This window comes from Mustelus asterias, chromosome 25 (genome assembly GCF_964213995.1).
Source record: "Mustelus asterias chromosome 25, sMusAst1.hap1.1, whole genome shotgun sequence".
In the NCBI taxonomy this organism is placed as follows: domain Eukaryota; kingdom Metazoa; phylum Chordata; class Chondrichthyes; order Carcharhiniformes; family Triakidae; genus Mustelus; species Mustelus asterias.
This window is the reverse complement of record NC_135825.1, coordinates 46,492,592-46,510,168: the sequence shown is the minus strand read 5'-3', so window position 1 is coordinate 46,510,168 and position 17,577 is coordinate 46,492,592. Positions and strand designations below refer to the sequence as shown.

Below are 17,577 nucleotides of genomic sequence, written 5' to 3'. Positions count from 1 at the left end.
AGCAACCTGCCTCCAATCCGAAAATTTTCCATCGACCACCACCCTCTGTCTTCGGTCAGACAGCCAGTTACCTATCCAATCGGCCAACTTTCCCTCTATCCCACACCTCCTCACTTTCATCATAAGCCGACCATGGGGGACCTTATCAAACGCCTTACTAAAATCCATGTATATGACATCAACTGCCCTACCTTCATCAACACACCTTGTTACCTCCTCAAAAAATTCTATCAAATTTGTGAGGCACGACTTGCCCTTCACGAATCCGTGCTGACTATCTCGGATTAATCCGCATCTTTCTAAATGGTCGTAAATCCCATCCCTAAGGACCCTTTCCATCAATTTACCAACCACCGAAGAAAGACTAACCGGTCTATAATTACCAGGGTCATTTCTATTCCCTTTCTTAAACAGAGGAACAACATTCGCCATTCTCCAGTCCTCTGGCACCATCCCCGTGGACAGCGAGGACCCAAAGATCAGCGCCAAAGGCTCTGCAATCTCATCCCTTGCCTCCCACAGAATCCTAGGATACATTTCATCAGGCCCAGGGGACTTATCGACCTTCAGTTTATTCAAAACTGCCAAGACATCCTCCCTCCGAACATCTATTTCCTCCAGCCTATTAGCCTGTAACACCTTCTCTTCCTCAAAAACATGGCCCCTCTCCTTGGTGAACACTGAAGAAAAGTATTCATTCATCACCTCGCCTATCTCTACTGACTCCATACACAAGTTCCCACTACTGTCCTTGACCGGCCCTAACCTCACCCTGGTCATTCTTTTATTCCTCACATAAGAGTAAAAAGCCTTGGGGTTTTCCTTGATCCGACCCGCCAAGGACTTCTCATGTCCCCTCCTAGCTCTCCTAAGCCCCTTTTTCAGCTCATTCCTTGCTAACTTGTAACCCTCAATCGAGCCACCTGAACCTTGTTTCCTCAAACAGCTAACGTTGAGTCCAAATGATCTTTTGTCAAAGCTTTGGAGAGGGTGCCAGGAGGGTTTACCATTGAGCTTTGACAAAGGGTCATCGGGACTCGAAATATCAGCTCTTTTCTCTCCTTATAGATGCTGCCAGACCTGCTGAGATTTTCCAGCATTTTCTCTTTTGGTTTCAGATTCCAGCATCTGCAGTAACTTGCTTTTATCCAGTGTACACGAGATGGATTTTTTTAGACCAGTATGTTAAACAACCAATTAGGGAAAATACTATCCTAGATTTGGTATTTTGCAATAAGGAGTTAATTATAGTCTCAAAATAAAGCAAATTACTGCAGATGCTGGAATCAGAAACAAAAACAGAAAATGCTGGAAAATCTCAGTAGGCCTGACAGCATCTGTGGAGAGAGAACACAAAGCGAATGTTTCAAGTCTGGCTGACTCTGTCAAATTGTGCGCTTTAGGGAACAATAATCATAACATGATAGAATTCTTCATTAAGGTGGAAAGTGAAGTTCAATCTGAAACAAAGGAAACTACATAGGTATGAGATGTGAGTAGGCCAAGATAAATTGAGGAACTTCATTAAAAAGCATAACAGTGGTTAGGCGGTGGCTAATATTTAAGGAACAAATGTGCAATGCAACAGTTATACAATCCCTCCTAGTACAAAAATACAAAAGCAGCCCAACCACAGCCAGCAAAGAAATTAAGGATAGTATTAGATCCAAAGTATCATCATATAAAGTTGCTAGAAAAGGTAGCCAGTTTGAGTATTGGGAGCAGTTCAGAATTCAGCAAAGGAAGATCAAGACATTGATTCAGAGGGGAAAAGAGTACAAGTGTAAATTTGCACATAACAGACTGTAAAAACTTGTATGTAAAAACAAAATCAATGAAGACAAATATAGGTCCCTTACAGTCCATAATTAAACACTTTAGTTCTGCCTTCACAGAAGATGACACAAGTAACATCCCAGAAACGATAGGGAACCAAAGGTCTAATGAGAAGGAATTGAAGGAAATTCTTATTAGTAAAAAAAATAGTGCTGGAGAAATTAATGGGACTGAGCCAATAAATCCCCAGGGCACTAAAGGTGGCGGCCATGGGGATAAGTGGATGTGTTGGTTATCATCTTCCAAAATTCTGTAGAGTCTGGAACAGCCACAACAGATTGGAGGGTGGCAAATGTAACCCCGCTATCTAAAAAAGGGAGAAAACAAAATTAGACCTAACATTAATAGGGAAATACTAGAGTCTATCATAAAGGATGTGATAATAGGACACTAATCTACATCAACATAGATTTATGAAAGTGAAATCATGTTTGAATAACCTCCTGGAGTTTTTTTTGAGAACGTAACTAACAGAATAGATAAGGGAGAACCAGTGGATGTGGTGTATTTGGATTTTCAAAAAGGTTTGACAAAATCTCAAAAGAGGTTAGTGTGCAAAATCAAAGCATGTGATTGGAGATATATTGGCATGGATTGAGAATTGGTTAGCAGACAAGAAACAGTAGAAATATAAATGGGTCTTTTCGAAGTTGCAGCCAGTGACTAGTGCAAGTTCTTGGGCCCCAATATACACCAATGATTTGGATGAGGGAGCCAAATGTAATATTTCCAAGTTTGCTGACAACACAAAACTCTGTGGGAATGAGAGTGCTGAGAAAGATGTTGAAGGTGATTTAGACAAGTGAGTGGGCCAATACATGGCAGATGCAGCATAATGTGGATAAATGTGAAGCTATCCCATCAGAAGGAAAAACAGATTTAAATAGTGATAGATTGGGAAATGTTGACAGACAAAGGGGCCCAAGTGTCCTAGTAAATCAGTTCCTGAAAGCAAGCATGTGAGTACAGCAAGCAGTAAGGCGACAAATAGTAGGTTGACCTTCAGGGACAAAAATGTCTTACTACAGGGTCTTGGTGAGGTCACACCCGTAGTAGTGCGCACAGTTTGGTCTCCTTAGCCAAGTAAAGATATATTTGCCATCAGTGCCACAAAGGTTCACCAGACTGATTCCTGGATGTGCAGAGGTTGGGTCAACTAGGCTTGCATTCACTGGAGTTTAGAAAAATGAGAGAGGGTTATATAGAAACAAAATTCTGACAGGGCTGGACAGACTGGATGCAAGGATGTTGTTTCTTCTGGCTGGGGAGGTCTATAACAAGGGTCAAAGTCTCAGGATATGGGGTAGACCATTAAGGACCGAGAATGAGGAGAAGATGCTTCATTCAAGGTGGTGAACCTGTGGAATTCTCTACCACAGAAGGCTGAGGAGGCCAAGTCACAATATATTTGAGGAAATAGGTAAGATCTCTGGACTTTAAAAGTGTTATGAGGTACAGGGAGAACACAGGGTTATGGCGTTGAGATAGATCAGTGAATGGCAGAGCAGATTCCAAGGGCTGCCATATTACCTGCTACTTTCTACCACAATCCCCTTTCAACTAAGGCCAATATACTACACACATTCCCAATTACTTGCTGTACCTGCCTGCTAAACTTGTATTCTTTGTAAAAGTACACCCAAGTCCCCTTCTTGGTATCTTGGTGTGGTTAAAGCCACCAGAGTGACAGGCTTGTTACATTTTAAATGCAGTCTGATGGATTGGTCTCACAGTAAGTCTCACAACACCAGGTTAAAGTCCCAACAGGTTTATCTGATAGCACAAGCTTTCGGAGTGTCACTCCTTCAGATGACACTGAAGGAGTGACACTCCGAAAGCTTGAGCTACCAGATAAACTTGAACTTTAACCTGGTGTTGAGAGACTTCTTACTGTGCTTACCCCAGTCCAACACCGGCATCTCCACATCACGGATTGGTCTTAAACAGGCTGCACCAGCTTGCTGCAAGGGGAAGAGACAGTGGTGATCTGCAGCAATCAGTGTTGCAGTGACTGACATGGACCTCGCTTCCTACCACATCTCCCTGCATCCCGAGAAGCAACTTCACCCTGAAACCCGCTGCTAGTACCCAGCAATCACTCACTATCCTGGTCATGAAGGGCACACTGCCAACGATAGGTGTAGCTCCTTAAAAGTTGTAAATCAAAGCAGCAGAAGGGCAGCTTGGAGCAGCCTCAGCAGGAGCCAGTAGCCATTACTAGCATCACCATCTTAGCAATGAAGAGGCACGAGCTGCATCTGTAGTTGGCCTTGAGAAGGTGGTGGTGAGCTGCTACCTTGAACCACTGCAGCTCATGGGGTGTAGGTACACCTAGGGAGGGAGTTCCAGGATTTTGACCGAGCAACAGTGAAGGAATGGTAATATATTTCCAAGTCAGGATGGTGAGTAACTTGGAGGAGAATTTCCAGGCGGTGACCTCATCTTTTCAGATATTAATGGGTTTGGAAGGTGCTGCCTAAGGAGCAGTGAATCTTGTAGATGGTATATGTTGCTGCCACTGTTCTTCAGTGGTGGAGAGAACACATGTTTGTAGAAGGGGTGCCAAAGCGGGCTGCTTTGCTCTGCATGTCATGCTGTTGGAACTGCTTTCATCTTGGCAAGTGGAGAGGATTCCATCACACTCTGGACTTGGGCCTTGTAGATGCAGTATTTGGGGAGGCAGTCGGTGAGTTACTCGCCACAGGATTTCCAGCATGCGACCTGCCCTTGAAGCCACAGTATTTACATGACTAGTCCAGTTCAGTTTCTGGTCAGTTAGCCCTCAGTATGTTGATTATTCCAACAAACCATTGCTTCCCAAACTTTCATAATTTTAGCTATTATATCTAATTGAGACAAAGACTGAAACAAAGGCAACATGTTTATTTATATCCATCTCTACCTTAAAAACTTTCACCTATACACCCTGTTCCAATTACCTTCTACCCTCTAACCCTACTCCACTTGGCAGTAACAATGTCAAGTGCAAGCAACTAACAATACATTAAAAACCCTCTAACTGTGCACTGTCCAAGTCATCTTTTCCTTTTCTGTACAGTGTTGCTACTGGCATAAGGATTTAATTAATTTGTCAAGTTAACATGAGCAGCTTCCTTAATAAAATGGGTACAGAGGAATTTAGAATGGAAATATACAGGAACAAAATTACACCTGTAGACATCTGACCCAATCATCCTAACTTCTAACCATGTGTCACCCGAAGACTACACTTAATCTTAACACACAATGCTGCTGCTTTCCTAGACCAACAACTAAAGAAAAAATTGAGAGTTTTAAATTTAATAATCTAATTATATCTTCCTTTATAATCTACATAGAAAGATATAGGATCAACAGATCTTCCAGTAGCCTTTAACATTTAAATGTACATTTTTTCCTCCCTAAAAAGTGTGTCAATCTCCCACACAATCTACTAAAATTCCACTTCACTAATCAAGTAAAACACAGGAAATACACTTCAATCCTGCATCATACTGCACGCTTTACAAAAGATTGGGATAGTTAGAATGCAAAATAAAGTCTCAGAAAAAGTAGCACCCTTCATTTGTTGGCAACATGCATCATCTGAAATACATAAAATTTTAATTCAATGCAACATGTCACAGGCAGAATATGAAGAGGCAGAAAATTCTGGAAATACTCAGCCAGCCTGGCAGCACCTGTGGAAGGAGAAACAGAGTTAACATTTCAAGTCAAATATGACTTCTTCAGTTATGCCCTTGAAAGGGCAGAGGGGCAGGAAGAACAAAAGGGAAGGTCTAAGATAGGGTAGAAGGCAAAAAAGAGAGAGATTAATGACAAAGATGTCATGAAACAATAGGGAAAGAGGCCATTCAGCCCACTGCGCCTGCAGTCTCTCCAAATGAGAGATTCGCTTGCACATTCTTCCTTTTTGGATTAACAGTCCTATTCTCTTTTGAATGCCTCTATTGAACATGCCTCCACCATAATCTCAGGCAGTGCATTCCAGACCTTAATCACTCACTGCGTTATAAAGTCACTTTTGTCAATTATTTTAAATCCATGCTCTTGCATTCCTGATCCTTTCACGAATAGAACCAGTTTCTCCCCAACTACTCTGTCCAGACCTCGCATGATTTTGGTTGTACTTAAAGAAATAACATTTGGCCAGAGTGAGTGTGAATGGCAGAATAATGAAGTTCTACCTGAAAGCAAAAACATGAAAAACAAGATCAACACTAGCACACGGCAAAAGAAAACAAAAAATGGGGAACAGGGTTCACGATCTGAAATTGTTGAACTCAACATCAAATCCAGAAAGCTGTAACATGCCTAATGGGAAGATGAAGTGCTGTTCCTGGAGTTTGCACTGAGCTTCATTGGAACGCTGCAGCAGGTCAAGGACAGAAACGTGAGTGCAAGAGCAAGGTGGAGAACTAAAATGACAAGAATCTAAAAGCTTGGAATCATGGTGTGGACTAAGTAGAGGTGCTCTGCAAAGTAGTCACCCAATCTGCATTTGGTCTCCCCAATAGAGACGATATGGTGAGGAGCAAATACAATAGACCAAAATGAAAGTAGCACAAGTAAATCACTGCCTCACCTGGATCTGGAGACTGGGGGTGAAAAGTGAGGATAAAGGGAACTCTATCACATTTTTAGGGGGGAGGAGAAGAGGTTGGAGAAATTCAGGAAAAGGATCAGATATAGTTGAGAGCCCTGTCAACCACAGTTTGGGAGATAGGGAAGAGGTGGCGAGGGAGGAATCGTCAATTGAGGAAAAAGACAGACAACTGTTGCGAGAGGTTGCATCATCAGAACAGATGTTGACAGAAACAGCGAAGTGTAGTTGAGGCTGTCTATTAATATTCAATATAAGCCCCACAGCTATCACACCCTACCTCCTGCAAGGACTCCATTCCAATCTCCCAGTTTCTCCTTTACCCTCTATCCAATTCCATTTGTTCTTCCTTCCCCTTTGCGCTTTAAACTGCATAACACCCATTACATTTCTTCTTCAAAACTGAAGACAAAGACATATTTGACTCAAAACATTAATGCTGTTTCTCTTACCATAGATGCTGCCAGACCTGTGTTTTTATTTCCAAGTTCCAGCATCTGCAGTATTTTGCTTTTATAAACAGAGGGACCTTTTATTAACTAGAATTTCCTCATGTAGCCAGCCTGCCAAAAATAGATTCGTATTACCAAAAATCTGCACAAATTTTCATAGGACCTTTGCAAAACAGATAACAAGTATAAGTGATATGCTTCCTACTTAATTTCTCCATAGATGTGCAAATAGTTTGGACTGTGTTCTCACTCAAAACTAAAAGCATTCCAATTAGCAATTATAAAATGAAATACAAGGGGAAAAAAAAACAGAAGTTTCCAAAAGAATGGTTTGTGCTGCTCTATAAAGTCCCACACTGCGCTTGGGGAAGCATTTTTTGGAGAACTATTGCTCTATCTTGCCAATCTCTACAATATGCTAGATACAGTACGCTAATTAAGTGGTCTAAAGAGCAGGAATTGCTAACCTAGACCTATAAATCAGTATTGAGTGGTACAGCATAACCAAATAATGAAGTTTCAATTTGCTGAAAACTATTTCATTGTCCTGTTGGGCTCAAAGCAGATAGGTATTCAAATGAGTTAGATAGGAAATCATCATACAACAAAAGTATTCTCTCTTCTGCCACTATGTCATGGCACACTTAAGTTTATGATTCAATTGCTTAACTAGTTGAGATGATACTTCTTTTGCATGATTAATTTGCACTTTTGCAATTCAATTCTTACCTGCACACATCAATTTCAATGCTTTGTCTGGTTCATTTCAGCTGGCCAATACCAATTGTGCTGCACGCAACCTTCTCCCTTCAAGGAGATGCAGCACAATCTTCTTTTGGGTGAGATTTATCATACAACCAGTAAATTATCCAATCATCTGTAATCATTCATGATGTTACCCCATGATGCACACAACCGAATCAGATAAGGGGCAGCAATCTTCTGTGAGGCTAAATGTGCAGAAATTCCACTAGGGGCCTGCTCCATGTTGTTGTTGTTCCAACTTCCTCCGCCTTGCATCCAAGCTCACGTCCATTGGTCCTGTATATTCCTCCCCCAATTATCACTGACAAATCTTTCAACTATATCAGTCCTACTCAAACTCCCTCCCCACAATCCTGCATTTTTTCCATTTCTGTTCCAGCCTTAAAGCCTCCTCAAAACTGATCTTTTCAGCCAGGCCTTGCCATGTTCACCCCTCCAAACATTTTCACTACTGGTTGGTTCTTCTTTCCCATGAACAACACATTCTCCATGTTGAACAAGCTATAAAAATGCAGGTCACTATTGGAAAAAGGAAAGCCTTTACAACAGTAACTTGACTTCAAAAATATTTAAATCGTCAGTGGGGCATCCGCTAGGAGGCTCCACTCAAGGTACGTAATGGTAAGATTGCAGCTTGGTACGTTAGGCTGAAAGTTATGAGGTTTCCTTTCAAGTCTGAAAGCAAATTCAAGCATTGTCACTGGGAGTTTGTGGCAAGACAGCCTCCAAATGTATTTATATCAGTTACAAAGTGGAAGACACAGACACCAGTATAAGGTGATAGCAGCAATTGTGAAGTATAAAGGTGGGGGCTACAAGCTTCTCTATAATCAACAGATAATTGCTTCTCCCTAGAGATAAGGACTTCCACAGTGCGACCGGGGCAGGATTGGTTTCTTTTCAGTAAATATTCGGGTGTATTACATACCTTGTGTTGATGTTGAATATTGCACTTTGTACGGTTGTCAGATCGGTTTAGCACACGCTCAAAGAGATTTTCAAATGCTAGGTGTTCAAAGAGGCAGAGAAAAGGATCTATCAAGCTAGCAGAGAATTCCTATTCTTGCTGCACTGGGGAGAGTGTCCCAGGGCAGCACTGAGAAAAGAAGGTCTAGCAGCGTTGGGAAGTGCTCTTTGTAGGCTGTTGAGTAGGCACAAACTTCGGTTTCAGATCAAGTTTTCTTTAGCTGCAGTTTGCTCTTTGGTTGTTTCAGCTTATTTTTTTATTTCTGTCAACGTGATCCGAACTTGAAGCAGCAGTTTCAGATGGTAAATTCAGTTCTATTTCACTTCATACTGGAAAGAGAAAAATAATTAGCATTAAAAATGGCAAAAAGTGTGCAGAACAATTGCTAAAAATGTATTTAAGCAATTAAAATAGCATCCAGATTCAAAGAGTTAGGGTATGAGAATGAAACTTTTATAAAAATGATAATGTTCTCATCTAACTTTTCCTGCAAATAAAAACAATGGGCCAGGTTATAGAAGACTGTATTGTCCTGCAGTCAGGCATCTTAAGGGCCATTTAGGGACAACTTTGCAGTGTTACCAAATGGACAGGGGTACTGGACAATGCAGTGGGCTTACATTATGAAAAACAAAGAACAGCACAGAAATAGGTCCTTCAGCCCTCCAAGCCTGTGCTGATCATGATGCCCTAAAAGAAATTCTGCCCTTACTCGGTCCATATTCCTCTATTCCCTCCCTATTCATGTACCCATCCAGATGCTTCTTAAAATGTTACTAATGTGCCTGCTTCCACCACCTACTCGCAACGCATTCCAGGTCCGAAAAACACCCCCACTCCACATCTCCCTTACTTTCCCCTCTCACCTTGAACCTGTGCCCCTTGTAATTGATACTTCCACCCTAGCAAAAAGCCTCTGACTATCCACCCTGTTGATGCCCCTCAGTTTTGTATCGGGTCTCCCCTCCATCTGTCTTTCCAGTGAAAACAATCCTAGTCTATTCAACCCATCATAGCCAACACCCGAGACCAGGCAACATCCTGGCGAATCATCTTTGCACTCTCACCAAAGCTTCCACACCCTTCTGGTAGTTTGGTGATCAGAACTACACGCAACAATCCAAATGCGACCTGACCAAGTTTTATATGGTTGCAACATGATTTCCCTTGGCTGAAGGTGACAAGCATGCCATATGCGTTCTTAATCACCTTGGCCACTTATGTTGCCACTTTTTGGGAACTGTGGATCTGCACGGCCAGATCTCGCTGTATGCTAGTGTCCAAGGGTTCTGCCATTTACAGTATAATTCACATCTAAATTTGATCCTCCAAAATGAATCACCTTGCATTTGTCTGGATTAAACTCCATCTGCTATTTCTGTGCCCAAGTGTCCAATCTATAATTTGTTGTACCCTCTGACAATCCCCAGCGCAATCAGCAACTACACCAATCTTTGTGTCATCCGCAAACTCATTAATCACACCACCCACATTTTCCTCCAGATCATTTATATATACTACAAACAGAGGTCCCAGCACTGATCCTTGCAGAACGCCACTAGCGACAGATCTCCATTCTGAAAAACACTCTTCCACTGCTACTGTCTTCTATAACCAAGCCAGCTGTGTCCATCTAGCCAGCCCACCCCGAATCCCATGTGATTTTAGTTTTTGTACCAGTCTATGTGGGACCTTGTCAATCTTCTTACTAACGTCCATACAAACTACATCCACAGCCCTTCCCTCAATTAACTTTGGCACCTCTTCAAAAACTCAATCAAATTGGTGAGACATGATCTTTCTCATACAAAACCATGCTGCCTTTCACTAACTAGTCTATTTTCCTCCAAAATGTGCATATATCCGGTCCCTCAGTATCTTCTCCAAAAACGTCCCCACCACTGACGTCAGGCTCACTGGTCTACAATTTCCTGGATTACCCCAACTTCCTTTCTTAAACAAAGGAACAACATGCTAGTCTCCAGTCCTCTGGAATCTTGCCTGTGGTCAAACAGGATGTGAAGCTATTTCTCCCCTTGCCTCCTGCAGTAACCTGGGATAGTTCCCATCCAGCCCCGGGGCTTGTCTACCTCAGTGCAATTTAGGATGCTCAACACACCCATTGACAAATTCTGGTCCAATTATTTCCAAGAGATGGGTTTAAGTCAGGGAGAAAGGTGCGAATGAAATAAGTCCAGCAAGTTCCAAGCCAGTTCGGAGTACAGTCAAAACCAAACCACATTTTCAACAATTCAACAAGAAAGATCTGAGGGGAAGCAAAAAGTTAGATTGGGACCATAATAACACTACAAAGATAAATTGTGTAAAGTTCAAAAAAATCCAATTCTCTCAATTATTCTTGAAGAATTAATTGTTGCATTGACACATCCAATCTGTCTCCATCTCGCCAAAGGCCAGAAAGGGATGGGGAATAAGAGTACATCACAACCAAACTCCATCCTGCCTTCAACCAATATACATGCTTTGGATCACTGAATAATCAAGATGATCAGGAGCAAGAACCACGTTAATTTCCCCACCTCCTAAACCTGTTGGATCAGATTTGACTAACAAGGTTCCAACCACATATCCATGCTATCACTAAGACTTCTTACCTCCATAACATCCCCTAACTTCACTCCCTGCCGCAGCTCATCTGCTGCTGAAACTCATATCTCAGGACTTGGCTAGTTCAACATGCACTTGGCAGGTCTCCCATATTCTACTCTCATAACTTGGTCATTCCAAACTCTGCTACCAGGGTCCTAACTTATACCAAATCCTGTTTACCCATCACTCCTGTGTTCACTGACCTACATCGTCTCCCAGACAAGCAAAACTTCAATTTAAAATTCTCAAATAAAAACAGAAAATGCTGGAAACTCAGGTCAGGCAGTACCTGAGATTTTAAAAAAACTTCTAGGTCTATGTTAACTGATTTTCTTTCCAGATGCTAAAGTGGAATTTAATGTAGGCAAATAGAGTGAGATCATCCACTTAAAAGCTAAAAACAATTGCAGTCCAAAAAGACTTGGAGATCTAGGTACATCAAGCTTGAAAATGTAATTAACACTGAAAATAATCACAATAAAGCTATGTCTTTATATATAAAAACAATCAGAATACTATCTGATATTGGAGGGATGTGAGACTGGAGGAGATGAGATGGGGAGGGGTGAAGTCATGGAGGGGTTTGAAAACAAGGATGAGAATCAAGACATTACGTGACCAGATATAGGCCAGTAACAAAGGTAGTTAATTATAAAAAAAACAGCATCAAGGAAGAGGCAACAGTTTATATGTCCCATATAGTTTGTCTTTACTAGTTTACTAATGCATCAATGGTCCTTCAGTCACCTACAAAACTGGCGAATAGCACCACAGTTGAGGAACTGCACTGATATTCAGTGTTTCTTTTTGTCTGAAGGTTAAGTCAATTATTCCTAAAAGCTTAGATAAAGGGTCTTGTGGGAGACTGGAAGCTAAAATTAATTGGCTTGAAAGGTGATAATGCAAGATAGATCAGAAATTGGCTACAGATCGCAAATAAAATGTGGGTTTGAACAGGGTTATTTCCAAATTGGATCTGGTGATATGGGTTTAGTGCTTGGCTCATTATAATCTGTGGCTGAACAACAAATGATACCAAATTACACAGCAAATTTAGAAGAACCTTAAAAGAAAACAGATTGCAACCACCATTGGAAAGGCTGGGAAAGTGGAGCAAGATTTTATCTTGCTATATAAACTGTGCTGTTATGTATATAGGTGTTCAGAATGCAATAAAAGTGATCCCTGATCACTCGCTAAAGGTTTAAGCACAAATCAGGATCCTGGAACCAATGTGAAAAGGCTCCTGAACTACAATGCCAAACTCTAGATCTTAATTGCTGAAGAGTTTTAATAGAATTTAGGTGGATAAAAGGCTTCACTTTGTAACTGAGTAGTCCAAGGGACTAAATATACAGTTTGACCAGCAAAAATAAAGAACTTTTACATAATGGATCAAGCAGACAACATTAATTCCTTTTACAGCTGGCTTATGGGAGATGGGATACAAGGGCAGGGTATGAACAGGCTCAGAGTACAGTACTGGCATAGACCTATAGAACTGACAAACCTATTTCTGCACTGTAGATTGATATTTAATGCACTCAAACAAGGATCAACGATACCTCATTTGAAGTACGGTGTATAATTCTAGTGCACCCTCCACCTCAAGGACATTGTGACATTAGAGAAAGTGAACATGGATAAACTTTGGCCTGAGTGCATTGAGCTATGAAGGCAGACTTTATAATTCAGATTTGGGTTCACTGGACAAGCACAGATTTTACAGAGATTGATTCAGGTATTTGAAGTTAAGGACATTGATAATTAAGTTGAAAATATTAAGGGCCTTATAGAACTAGATGTTGGCTATTTAAACTAAACAGGGATTGAGGTGAATGATTTACCCCTAGGAAATGTAAAACATTCTACAGAACACATTCAGAGGACAGAGACAAGTACCATTTTTATAGCCCTTCAATAAGTCCCTCCAGGGACTAGCCTGATCACTTGTGAACATTTGTAGAGGCTTGCCAAGTTGGCTCTGAATGTGACAGGCAATAAATGTGGAAGCATATCATGGGTCTGGTAACCCCTCTAATCCTAACAGCAGATATTTTAGTGCACTTTCCCTCTCCTTTCCCCTCCCCAAAAGATTTCTGTAATTAAGTAAAGTTGGAATTCCCCCAAATGGGTTGGTTAATAAAAAGACACTAGCTAATGTGCCACGAAGGAGTAGAGTGCAAGGTTCCAGAATTTCAAACAAGCTCTACAATAATTTTACATGATCACTGGGGAGGTGGAGGGAGAGACAAATGGTCTCCAAGAAAAAAACCAATCTTGCCTAGGATCCCTGCACGCTATCTAGAAAGTGTACATGTGGTTGTGGATGAGGACAGCTTTGGCTGCATTGTCCCTTTATCTCGAAAGGCGTGACATTCACTTTCTATGCTTATATATGCAGAACAGTTACTCAAGCAAGTTATTGAAAATAATCAGTGGAAGCCAAGTCTTCAGAAAAGGTAAGAAAATTGCAGGGGTGGGGGTGGAAAGAATGCAAATAGTTACAGGTTTTTCATTTCAGTGATCCAAAAAGCAGCTGCAAAGCAAGATACCTGAGCTAGTTATACAGCAACGGTGCAGAGACTTGGGAGCAGGCTACACTGGAAATTCAAAGGCAACTTAAGCACGCTGAAGAAAGAATTAATTTTCTTTCAAAACTTTAGCAGAACTAAACTGAAATTGATAATGGAGTACAGTTATACTTCATGATAAACGTTAGCATTTTCTAGAAATCAATACTTTAAAGAACTGAAATTAAAACCATGACCCCTCAATTTAACTTATCTTCTAATTCTAGCTTAACACCCCATATTATAAGGAAGATCAGTTGACAGTACTTCACTAACCCAAGTAAAATGAGCAGTGAAGTGCTGCACTATAAGATTTGAACCAATAATAGGATGTTTCTATATTTAAAGTTAGTGTTGGGAAGTTTAGTCGAAGTTACAAAATTGCTACAAATTACACTAAGGCACCAAAGCATTAACTTTATTTTGGTTGATTAATGTTTTATGGTTAAGGATAATTCTATACATTCGCACACTGTGCCACAATGATCACCATGTTACTGAGCACATGATGCCAACTACATCAGAGGTACATCACATTAATATGCCATGGGTGGGGGGAGGAAATGCTGCTGTATCTCCCAGAATTCAACATCCACTACAACACAAAACATCATTCAGTTCCTTAAAGATTTTCCCATCGGTTGAAATAAGGATTTTGTGTCATGATAGTCAAATAATGTACTGGTTGCCTGTTTTAATGGGGGCTTCCAGTGAAAAATGGAGTGTGCTAACTTATCACAGTATCAGTATATGAAGTCCAATATTGATCCCTAACTTCAAGATTATGCACTATAGTTCCTTAATAATGCTTCAATACCCTAAATTAACAGAAGAATAAACTCGATATATGCTCCAGCAATTCCTGCTGGAAATAGGGGATACCAGATATGGGTAGATTTAGCCCAAAGCTCTGCCACTAACACTTGTTTACAGTCAAACATCAACAGCTACTTGGCTGAGAAAGCAGTGGATGATCAATTCCCTTAGTCGTCCTACAGCATAATTAAACACGGTCAGGAAAGAAAGAAGGCAATGGCAAAATGATGGCAAGTTAAAAAAATGATGATCTGTACACTGGAATAGAGGAAAGATAAAATCTTACTTTGACCTGAATCTATTCACAAGAATAAGACATGGACAAGAATCATATAGCATGATTAATTGACACCATTTCTTAATGTGATATAACAGAAGCAAATCTTTCAACAAGAACTATCCTTGCAATAATCCAACCATTTAAATCAGTCTAACTCATCTCTCTTTCCTCAGTTCTCCAAGAAAGCACGTACATATACCACAAACAGACTGCTCTTTGGTATACAGCCCAAATGACTATTCTCTAGCGAGTCTCTACACTGGCAGCTCCAAAGGCAATCATGGTGAGGATTGATATAGGTCTCCAATGCAGACATCTGCAGCAAGAGTTCCTGGGTAACAACCAGAATTGGGTCTGATTGATTTGTCCCTCCCTTTCCAATGCATCCTTAGAGCCAATTATAGAAACCATAACATCACAACCAACCAATATCAGGTTCTAGAAACCTGCAAGGTCCAAGTGTAAGTTGAACTTTTTCACCCAGCCCATATATATTATACATTTCCATATCCATAGAAAAGTGGTTCAATAATCTGAAGTGCACATTTTAATTTATTAGATTTTCAAAATTTTATATTCCATTTTAAAGTTTGGTGCAGATGACCATCCTGGAAATTGACAACCATAAAATCTAAAAAAACTACTTTTGCTATCATGGCAATATTAAACCAGCAGACCATAAAAACCTCCCAATTTAGATTTGTTTAGCTGATAAACCTGCTGACCATATGGTCTCCCAATTTGATTTTACTCAGCTGATAACTATAACCTGATTCTGAATGTATAAATGGAGAAAATAAACGTCTGCACAAAAGTTGCTGTAATAACGCAGCACATACATACTTAAAAATCACATAAAGAAACGCTTCGGTTACTCGAACGCATGTATTCTCCCAAAAGAGCACCATTTACCCCTCCATGTATATAACCCTTTGTTCCATCCATAACCAAAAAAAAGCGTTCCAATTTGGATAAGTGCGGGAGACTTAACCCAACATTTAACACCAGTTAACGGAGAATCCAGCCTTCTGAAGGGCAATATTGCAGATATGGCCCCATGATCTTATGCAGGTTGTTTACAGGCACCGAGCACACAGGGTTGCGCAATTGCACCTACTTTGTGCCTGAGCCTGCCGGGCCTGGCCAAGCAGCGGCGCGCAGTGCACGCTGGAATTTGTAGTCCCGGACGGCCCCGCCCCTGCTTCCGGTGGCCGCAGCCTCCCGAGAGCCTGGACTACAACTCCCAGCGGCCGGTGCGCGCCGCCGGACGTCCCGCCCCTTTGTCAGTCAGCCATTGGCCCCGAGGCCCGTCCATCAACGGCAAGCCATAAAAGGCCATCCACACGCAGGCAGCAGCTTTTCACCAGAGCTTCGGATTTAAAAAAAAACAAACATGCAGCCAGAGCCCCGAGGCTCCTTTATAGACAAAGCTGGTGATAAGGAGCGGGGTAACTGTGTCCCCGCCGTCAGACATTGCCCCCCCTCCTCCACACACAAAGCGCCGCTCCCCCCTCCTCCTCCTCCCGGCCGCCTGAGGCGACATGACGGACAGAAACACAACAAGCTCCCCCCACGATGGCGCAACTCAGCCAGCCCAGGCCCCGGCCTCAACCAACCGACATTCCCAGCCGCCCACGCCAGCCCAACGGACGCGCCCCGCCGGAGCAGCAGCTTCCCGAGCAGCCTGGAATGGTGGAAAGAGTGAATGGTGGACAGATGCCGTCCATTGGCAGCCACTCACCCCAACAGCAGAAGCACTCCAGCGCCGCCATAAGCAGCACGGCACATTACGTAGGAATAAATCGCAGTCTCGCGAGAAAACCAGCAGCTCCGGGCAAAGCCGCGCGAGAAGGGGCGGGGCTGAGGGGAGGGGGCGGGGCTGGGGGACTGTGGGGGATAGAGGGGATGGGCAAGACTGGGGGACAGAGGGGGTGGGGGACAGAGGGGCTGGGGGACAGAGGAAAGGAGGCAGGGTTTCATAGAATCCCCACAATACAGAAGGAGGCCATTTGGCCCATCAAGTCTGCACTGACTCTCCAACAGAGCATCCCACCCAGGCCCTCCCCTTGTACCCCCATGTAGTCACTCTGCTAATCCCCCTAACCCAGTCACCTGATGAAGGAGCAGCGCTCCAAAAGCTCGTGATTCCAAATAAACCTGTTGGACTTTAAGCTGGTGTTGTGAGACTTCTTACTGTGCCCACCATAGTCCAACGCCGGCATCTCCACATCATGGCACACATCTTGGCTCACTAAGAGACAATTTACGATGGCCAAGTCCACCTAACCTGCCCATATTTGGACTGTGGGAGGAAAGAGTGGCACCCAGAGGAAACCCCGCAAACATGGGTTGTGGGGGCTTTGAGGGGGGGGGGGGGGGGGGGGCAGGATTGTGAGGAGAGGCTGCAAGAGAGAGGAGGGGAGTAATTGGGGGAATAGTGGGAGCTGTGATTGCAGGAGAAAGGGCAGGGCTGAGTGAGAGGGGTTTTGAGATGTGGAGGAAGGGTAGGCTGCAAGGAGATGGACTCTGGGGGAAGAGAAAAGTAGGTTATCAATAATGCAAAGGGCTATGGGGATAGTGCATGTAAAATGCATTAAAGTGTCCGATCAGCCATGATTGTGTTGAATTTCGGAGCAGCTTGATGGACTGAATGGCCTAATCCTGTTTCTATGTTG

General features: G+C 42.3%; 1 protein-coding gene across 50 annotated transcripts in view; it reads right to left on the bottom strand.

Moving 5' to 3' along the window:
- csde1 (cold shock domain containing E1, RNA-binding) overlaps positions 1-16,773 on the bottom strand; it is a 113,190-nt gene extending 96,417 nt beyond the window's left edge. For 15 of the 50 annotated variants that reach the window (XM_078242435.1, XM_078242439.1, XM_078242455.1 and 12 more), the window contains exons 1-2: positions 16,644-16,759; positions 8,585-8,952 (exon numbers count right to left, since the gene is read on the bottom strand). The gene's annotated coding sequence lies outside the window, so the exon portion shown is untranslated. Of the gene's footprint in view, positions 1-8,584; positions 8,953-15,745; positions 16,044-16,518 lie in introns of those variants that run through there. The other 35 variants (XM_078242437.1, XM_078242441.1, XM_078242456.1 and 32 more) reach the window with 7 other exon arrangements.
- Between the last annotated feature and the right edge of the window lie 804 nt (positions 16,774-17,577).